This window comes from Lampetra planeri, chromosome 33 (assembly GCF_965212315.1).
Source record: "Lampetra planeri chromosome 33, kcLamPlan1.2.h2, whole genome shotgun sequence".
Lineage (NCBI taxonomy): Eukaryota > Metazoa > Chordata > Hyperoartia > Petromyzontiformes > Petromyzontidae > Lampetra > Lampetra planeri.
The window spans coordinates 6,965,619-6,975,045 of record NC_136139.1 but is presented as its reverse complement, the minus strand read 5'-3'; positions in this window follow the sequence as shown (position 1 = coordinate 6,975,045).

Genomic DNA, 9,427 nt, shown 5'->3' with positions numbered 1-9,427 from the left:
TACCTACGTGACTTTATTTTATTCCTACGTGACTTTACGGAAAGAACCAAAGAGTATATAGGTATTCATTAACAGCACTTGCCTCAACAATCTATGGCGGCTACAATGGGATGTTGGGGTTTGTCATCTTGTAGGGAGACACTGGATACTGCTGTCCGGGGTCAGCGTTACGCGGGGCTTCATTTCTCACTGAATATTTTCCAGGTCGCTATGAGAACAGAGTAGGTGCCAACTGTCTAGTAGCCACAGCCATAGCGAGACGAGCTATGATGGATGTGATGTGCCGGGTGTTGAAATAATATTCCGGCCGAAATTGATCCCTGGCTCTACCTGCATATGGAAAGCCAACGATCACTTCACCCACTCTCGCCTCCGCTGTGCCGAGTATTTTTAGCATACGCACCAGCTGTGTTTTCCACATCCCATTCGCCCCCCAGTGGCCTCCTGTCCCAACCAGTCGCGAAGATCTGCAGCGGCGTGCCGAGGAGTAGCACCTTCAGTGTGTTGCGACAGACGGTGTTTGTGCGTGCGTGCGTGTCCCCACACGCTAGTCTTTGTTGGTGCGTTCTTTTGTGTCGGAGGCAGTAGCGCACCGCTATACAAAACTGGTGACCTGCGTTTGATCCCCTCCTCCCCTCCCCCCCCCCCAGCCACGGCTAATGTCATTGGTGAGTCTTGTCTGAACCTGTCACGGACCTCCCCTAGGTCGGCTCGGCCACAAATGATCTGGGGAAAAAACATGAGCACGAGGTATTAATTTGTGACGGAGTTAATCTAGCGGAGGCCCGTGACAGGTTCAGATACCACGTGCCACTGATACCAGCCATGGCAGGGATCAAACCCAGGATGACAGGTTCACGGAGCAGTGTGCGAATCACTGTGCCACCGCTCTTTACTGCGTGTGTGTGCAATGGAGGGCGCAGTGGTTCACGAATTGAACTCCGAACTTTTGCGTCCTGGGTTCGATTCCAAGCCACGGTTAACATCCCCAGCTGGTGGAATCTGAACATATTTTTGGCCTTCATTAGGTCAATCAAAACGTCGTATGCTATGATTTTATTTATTTTTCTTTCTACGTGACTTTACCGAAATAACCAAAGAGTAGGTCAAATCAAACTTAAATGTGCACCTGGTGTGGTGGGTGACCAGCAGGACTGACTGGGTCGGCAAATAGCGACTGGGCGTGGTGCTGGCAACACCACCCACCGTACTCACCTGAATAGGGGCTCGCTAATAGCACTTGCCCCTCCAGTCTAAATGGCCAGCACCAGTGACTATTATCTGAACCTCTCCTAGGTTCAAATGTGTACCTGGTGCGATGTGTAAATATCGCTAGGAGGAGACAAAGGCGACCGGGCGTGGTGCTGGCCACCCACCCCCTCGTGTGCCGTGCCGTCCTTCATAGGTGCTACTCGCTAACAGCAATTGCCCCAACAGTCTGTTAAGGCTATACGGGGGATTTTGGTCTTTGTGTGTCCTGGTTCAATTTGTGGCTGTGATGAACATCATTACAAGCAAGTTACGTGAGCCTCAGTGAAAACCCCCATAGGTTGACGCAGCCTACCATTGGTGGTCCGGTTAACATCAAAGATTACACTGTGTAACAACAACAAAAATATATGTTTTTGTTCCTGGGTAGTAAGTGTTATTTTCCAATTGTTTATGTCCTAAAAGTACAGACATGGCTATTATTCCCCGCAAACGTTGCTTTAGTGACCAGGACAGTGATATTTTGAAATGTACCTATTTTCAATGAGAAAACGTGTGCATTTGTATCATTCCTTCACATAAAGTCCTGATCACAAAAGCAAAGTTTGTGGGGAATAACAACCATTTTCTATACTTTTGAGGCATAAGCAATTAGAAAATAACACTTACTTCCCAGGAACAAAAATCGTGTTACATTGTGTTATTTTATAAATGAATTGGTGCTTATGTGCGGAGCTTAAAAACTCACGATGTGAATTGCGGCGCATGTACAATAAATAATTGTGTGTCTGCGCTGCTGTGGATTGTTTTTATTGAGCTGTGTGTGGAGAATTGTCACCGCACTGTCATTCCCATTGCACAGAAACCATCACAGCCCTTGAGATATCGGTCTCCTATTACCTGCTACAGTCATGCATCCTTACATATTGACAAAGACACCCCCATGTAGCCTTAACAGCATGCCGGCCTTCACAGGTGCTCGCTAACAGCAAGTGCTGTTAGCGAGCACCTGTGAAGGCCGGCATGGCACACGAGGGGGTGGGTGGCCAGCACCACGCCCGGCCGCCTTTGTATCCCTAGTGGCTATGTTTACACGTCACAACAGGTACTCATTAGAGGCTGAATAGACCTAGGAAGGCCCAGAACTGGTAGAGATTAATTACTGATGTTGGCTTTGAGCAGGCATATAACTCAGGTCTCCGGGGTTCGAATTGCATTTACATACATTCAACACACACACACACAAATATGAAATGGTTAACACGATACAAAGTTGACAATTTTCTAGATGTCATAATTCCACGGATCGTCAACGCTGTTGACAAAACGCGTAATGCGCATTCGATTCGCGAAGGCGTCGCTCATTTCTCGCCCTTAATTTATTAATGTGGGCTGGGGGGTTCATTTAATCATTTATGGTAGAAAGAGATTAGCGCAGACACCGATGTCTCATCCGTCCTTGCGGCCAATTAAGCACAAATCCACACCTTGGTGGTTCACAATGGGCAGCTTCCGCGAATTACATCACAGGATCATTTGTAAAAAAAATTATAATAAAAATGTCATCGTCTTAACTCTGTGCTCGGTGTGCAACGATACATCGATTCGTCGATCAATATCGATTATTACACTCATGACACATTCGTTGTATCAAGTGCTTAAACAAACTATTTGTTTATTCGTGTATATCTTGCATGTATTGGCTTAATGTGACCTCTGGCGCCACGAGATGTTACTATAGTCACCCCATGTTAGAAATAAAATGGATATTTTTCTTAATTGCAAAAATACATCGAATAACAATCCATCGCATAGCGTTAAAACCCTTGGCAAAATAATAAAGTATTCGTAAAATTGTTATAGCGCAAAGCTGTCATCAAGGTCCTATGTTTCACAGACGAGCATAGTCTGCAGTCTTTCACAGTACGGGGCGATGCTGCTACGTGGTTTTACACAGTTAGGCAACTTGCAAATAAAAACATTAATTCAGCAAATTTGGACTGTCCTAGTCTTTTTCAAATGACGCACGTGATCTCCAACATCCATTGTGAAGTAGACAGCGCGTACTTATGGCGAGTATACCCACAGTATTAACCAGGGTGACCGCTGGACTCGAGCCGCAAAACTTCAACAAGCGGCAAACGCGCTCCTTGTCCTCGACGCCTGCACGGGTGATGGGAGTTACAGGAATATAGTTCACCACAGCCGTCAATGCTGGTTTCGTGAAGGCAGAGGATGTAGCTATAAGAGCATAGAAGTACAGTCGATAATCAATTATCTGGCGGCTTTGGGGCGGGGGGGGGGGGCGCCGGATTTTCAAAACGCCGGATAATCACCAAGTCATTATTTAAAATTGCTTATTTTTGCACATTCTTGTACGACATTGTTTTTAGATGTTATATATTTTTTAGTGTTTTAAATATAACGCTTAAGTTTTTGCATCTATAATAGAGGTTTTTGGGTTAGTTAATATTAACGCGATCTCACCCAAAATCTCTTGTGTTTAAAATTTGTTTCCTATATTAAATTGGCGTGAATAAACATTCAAATATAAACAGGGGCGGTTTCTTCATTAGGGCGATTGGGCGACGCACCACCAATGTCATTCAACCACAGAGTCACGCTAGCCGTCACTGTCAGCCTCTGGATATAGTCCAATCAGCGTCATGCTACGTTCTGTGGAGTACCGCCTCTTTTTGGGCGATTTCCCTCCAGCTGAGAATCGCCCCGAGTGGTCCCATAGACTTACATTCAAAGATGTTTTTTTTCGAACGGGGGCGCTGCAATGCATTCTCTATGGCTTCCGGGAGGGCTCGCCCTAACGTGCTTACGTCATCATACGTGCTTACGTCATCATACGTAAGCACGTTTCATCCAACAATATAATTTATCGCCACCTAGTGGAATCTTTAATAAAAGAAACTTGAGTGGTTTGTTTTAATAGTGAGTATATAAACAAACAAGATGTATTGTAAGAGTCACTTTATTTTTCATTAATATTAAAGAAGTGAAGTTGCCTTTACATGCTTAAGCTGTTAATTTATTCATTGCATGGGTGGACCTTATCCTTATCAATCATCCAGACATTTGCCCCCCCTGAGAGATTTTGCAGGAGCCGCCACTGAATATAAATATCCCACTTTAAAAAGTGACTTTATTTACTGTACCGTAGTTACCACTCCAATCTTGAAGACTACATCATGGGGTGATGTACATACGTGCAGTATTCTAAATGTTTTCGTTGTAAATAGTGTATAATGTACTGTATATAATATTTTACACTGATATCAAGCATAGGTACTTTTTTTTTGTCACGCACACGGTGCCGATCGCCGAACTGGGTTACAGCCTTTGGAGCGGTTTTTGTCGATTTTGCCGGATCAGCCCCGGGACCACCGGGTCATGTTGGAAGCCGGATAATCGCGTTCCCGGATAATCGATGATCATCTGTTTACGGTAGTGTGCAACAAATGGATTTTACTGCACCACCCTTTGCTGCCCACCTACCTAGCCTGGCAGCAGCCTGTGTTATGTTTGGCGGTCACCCATCCAAGCACTTTCCAGGCTCCATCCCGCTTAGCTTCTGAGGTCTGATGAGATCGGATGATTTGGTCATGAGCAGTCTCCCCGTTTTTGGGATTTTTGGAGTTCACGGGCCAGGGCAGAAGTCGGTAGCACCTAAGCTAGCAAAACATTTGTATTGCCGATGTATTGACGTGGCCAACGAGAGCGAATTACTTGATAACCTCACTCGTTTCAAATGGTTATTACAAAATTCACTGTTTTTGGCAACAGAACAAAATATTGGAACCGCTAAAGTTATGCCACCTCATGGTGGTAACGACAAATACATTATCTGGTCTGGGCTCACATACTACTGTAACCACATGTATGCACGTATTGTGAGCGTCCGATGTTCTTTAACATATTGATGAAAATATCTAAGAGTTTTTATTTACCCTTTCTGGCAATAAAACAGCTGTTAAGATGTTCAAACACCAGATACCTTTTGCAAGGCAACAAGACTGCATTAACCGCACATACTCGTGGCAAAACATGTACTTGTGGCAACATCATTATTTTGTATACAGGGGGAAAGGTCCCATAGATATAGCTGCTCGACCCGAGCTATACGTGTTCTGATACTTGCATTATCTTTTTACTGTTCGCCTTATGGCGTTCTCTTGTCGAACACTGCTCAGACAAGGCCATAAAGAACCCTGTCTCTGGTGTAGGCAAATCAGTTTAAAACACAATGCATATATTATGTTTGCATGTTTTGCCACAAGTACGTGTGGTTAATGCAGACGTGATGCCTTGCAAACGGTGTCTATTTAGTGCTTGAACATCTTAACACCTCCAGTTTTATTGGCAGAAAGGGCAAAAACCTCTTCTTATTTTTCATCATTTTGTATATTTAGAAAAAAGAGGCTTCATAGACCTTTAACATATTGTTTGGTTTGCTCGCGTCTTACGAATCCCATCTTGTTCGAGCGCCGTGCGTGCTCGCGTTAGGGACCCATGCTGAAATAAGCCAATTATTGTCGGTGAAAAAAAATCCCTCGGTCCCCTTTGGGGCTTCGGAAAGCGACGTGCCCCTGCTATTATTGGAAACCCTTGGCTCAGCTCACCAATTTTCTCTGCTGGATGTGGTGGGAGCTGTAAGGGGTGAGTGGGTGGATGGGTGGGTGGGGAGAGTTGGAGAGGAGGCAACTGGTTGTTCCCGTGGCTACGGTTGCCTTAGAGATGGCAGCATCGCTAACAGCAACCGCGGCAGTCACTTGTCCGGCGTCATGGTTGCCGGGGCGTGGATGGGGGAGCAGCAGCAGCAGCAAGGAGAGATGTTGTGCCGGTGACGGGGGGTCGCGGTGAGAAGCGAAGTGAGCAGCAGTTCGCTCGCTACGGCAGTCTGGCACAAATCCTGTGGAGGACACAACTATATTTGTCTGTGCACACACAATGAAGACGCAGCCCAAAAGTCAAACAGCTCTGAACGCATCTCCGTGTCCCACACAACTGTGATGCTTCGTCAGTGATGAGTTAGGGGGAAAATCATGCACACGCACGGAATGACGTTACTCTTTCCTAATGTGTTTGTCCTTGGAAGTTTTTAATTAGCTCCAGATGATCAAAGGACAACCCTTTAATCAATGGGCAACCCTTTGATCAAGCAGATCAATTTGCCTGCTTTTCAACAGCAAAGGTTCCTAATAGCACCACACTTCTATCTTACAGTTTTGTTCAAACTTGAATTGTCTTGACGAGAGTCGTAGTGCCGCGCAGCAAGGCAACACACACTTCAGAATGCAAACATCGGCGGCATTTGGAGCCTGTTGTTCTGTGACATTTACACGACCGGCAGGAACCTCCCCTCCCCAACCTGCAATCAACAAGCCCTGTAAACAATAACAATATTCCAGAGCACCGAATCTCAATTTGCATAATTGACGTTATTGGCATGCAGCGCCTTCCCTAATGAGCACGATTTGTTATTGGCATACAATGTGGGGTGCACGATTTACATAATTGTCTTTTGCTGGAATTTAGGTTTGCTGGCGGATGACGGCGTTTGTGTCCGTGGCAGGGGCTTGTCAACTGCGACGTGGCCGTTTGCTGGCTTTATGTTCAGCTTCCTACACCGCCCATCAGCCCATGATACGTTAAGGGCATTGGATTCAACACATTCCTGCGGAGGGAGCTGGTAGGAACGTTGGGTTGCTCGGTCAATGGCCAGGGTCAACGGCGGCGTGGTGTATTCCGCAAATATGCCCGACTGTGAGGGCGGGCACAAGCCGGCGTGAGTAGGTTAAACGTTGAGTGACCAGCCCCTCCCCACCGAGCCCCTCCCCACCCAGCCCCTCCCTCCCACCCAGCCCCTCCCCTCTCCACCCAGCCCCTCTCCACCCAGCCCCACCCCTCCCATTTTTCGATGCACGACGGACGGACACAATAATCCCCTGTGGGCTGGTGGAACCAGGTGGTTCCTACCAGTATAAAGCAGCAGTAGCGCCTCCGAGTAATCACCAGCCACTGGGAGCATGAGTAATGAAAAGTAACCAGAAACTGAAAAGGCCATATGTTCCGATGGATGTCAGAGGGAAGGCAAAAATGGTAGCCCGACCTTAACTCTTAAGTAGCCAATACAATTTTTTTTTACTCGCCCTCTTACTGGCCCGAACCTTAACAAAATGCCAAACAAACCACGAGTACTAGATCGAACTCAAACAGCCAACCAGCTCCATGACTAGCCCTGTCACGGACGCGAAACTTAACTATCTAGCCAGTCAGCCATTAGTACTCACCCTGATTGACCCTAGCAGTTAGCCAAGCAGCCACGAGTACAACATCTAACCCGAACTAGCCAGCCAGTCTCTAGTACGAGCCCTCTCGCTGACCCTAAACATAAACAAATGGCCATCTCCCTGACCCTAACTCTAACCAACTGACCTACTCCAAAACCCCTTCCCAAAGCTTTGACAGCGGGGCCCCTTTCACCTTCCATTGTTGGTGCTTATTGAGTTTAACACGTCGGCTTTCGCGACCAATATCATCCATAACGGGCTTTTTGGGGTTAAATCGCGTAAACAGCCAAGTAGTAAGGGTTGTCATGTAAACAGAACATGCCAATGACGGTTGCTTGTGTTGCAATCGAAACGTCGTATTCTATTTTTTTTTATTTTATTTCTACGTGACTTCACCGAAAGAACCAAAGAGTAATTCCTGCAGTCACGAAAGCTTCAATTCATGTTTATAAGCCACCTTTGAATAAGTTCCTTGGACATGCAATGGGAAGGAAAATATATAAACCGGAACCCGTCGCTCTTCCTACAGCCCCCTAATGACGTTGTGTGCTGCGATTTAAAGGCCGTTTTTAGAGTGGAGTATTGATCATTATAACGGTGATTAGATGGAATCCGTCATTATTTGGACAAATGAAAATAGGATATTTCCTTCTTGTATATCTTTCCTATTTTAGGATATATAGCCTTCCGATTTTAACTTGTCAAAATAATCTACATGACATATTCCATCCAATCACAGAAAGTTATAATAAATTATAATCAGTGCTCCACTGCAAAAACTGCATTTAAATCACAGCACATTATGCCATTTGGGTCTGTTTGAAGAGAAACAATTTCCGGATTGGAAAACAAAGTGACTGAACTTATTCGAACGAGTTGCAGGCCGTTTTTGATTTGAACAAGTTCTGTATTCTGCTTTCATTGGGCAAGCAAGTTTGACAAGACAGCGCCGTGTGTTTATATTTATATTTGTCAAGGCAGAAGACAAAACATCACATTAGCATAACAAGTCGCAATTTAAAAACAAAACAAGCTGTACGCGCCGCTCGTGTACAATCGCCGTGCACACCGCACGCGCCGTTGTCACGAACTGCCAATCCGCAGCTCGTGCCAAATGGAATCTTCTGATTCGGTGAAAACGTGTTCCTACACCACGTTACAATTAGACCGGAAAAAGTCTATAAATTAAATGTGAGACCAAGACACAGAACAGCAGTGAAATAAATGCAACTACTAAGATGATTTATGTCATATAAGAAAATATTTTTTGCAGGGCCCTATGGCCCAATAAAATACAATGACACACTGTTGCAGTAAACAATGACCATTTGCCCTCGTTTTATTTCACAGCCTTTTGTTGCCTCTGCTACCAACTTGGTAACAGTTCTTTTTTTTATCCCTCGCACCTAAACAATCAGATTAGGGGGCATCTACTGTAACAAACATTTAGCTTTTACAACACGATCAACTCAAGTGTTGAGCACTAATTAAGTTTAAATAAAACATTGCAATAGGTGTTTTCCTTGCACTAAATTCTGAGACAACTGAAACGAGTGAAACTCACCACACACGCAAGGGCTTTCCTCTCCTCCTTATACATTCATCAAAGAGCCCTTTACCGTTCATGAACAGTTTTTCGTTTTTGCTTCAACAGATTTGGGGCTAAATCCTAGACGTTGTCAGACCATTTGCTCCAGTGTGTTGCGCGTTTGTCCTAGCACCACCCAGCCACCTCGAGTATCTAACGTTTAGAATCGTTTAAATAAGTGCGATGGTGGTGACAACAAAAAATACATGTCCGAACGATGACAAAAAGGTGAATGTACGTAGTTCTGGCGGTAAAACATTGCATAAAATAGCATCACTAACACGATTACCTTAAGAATCCATGGTGACGTCATGGTAACAATAAATGA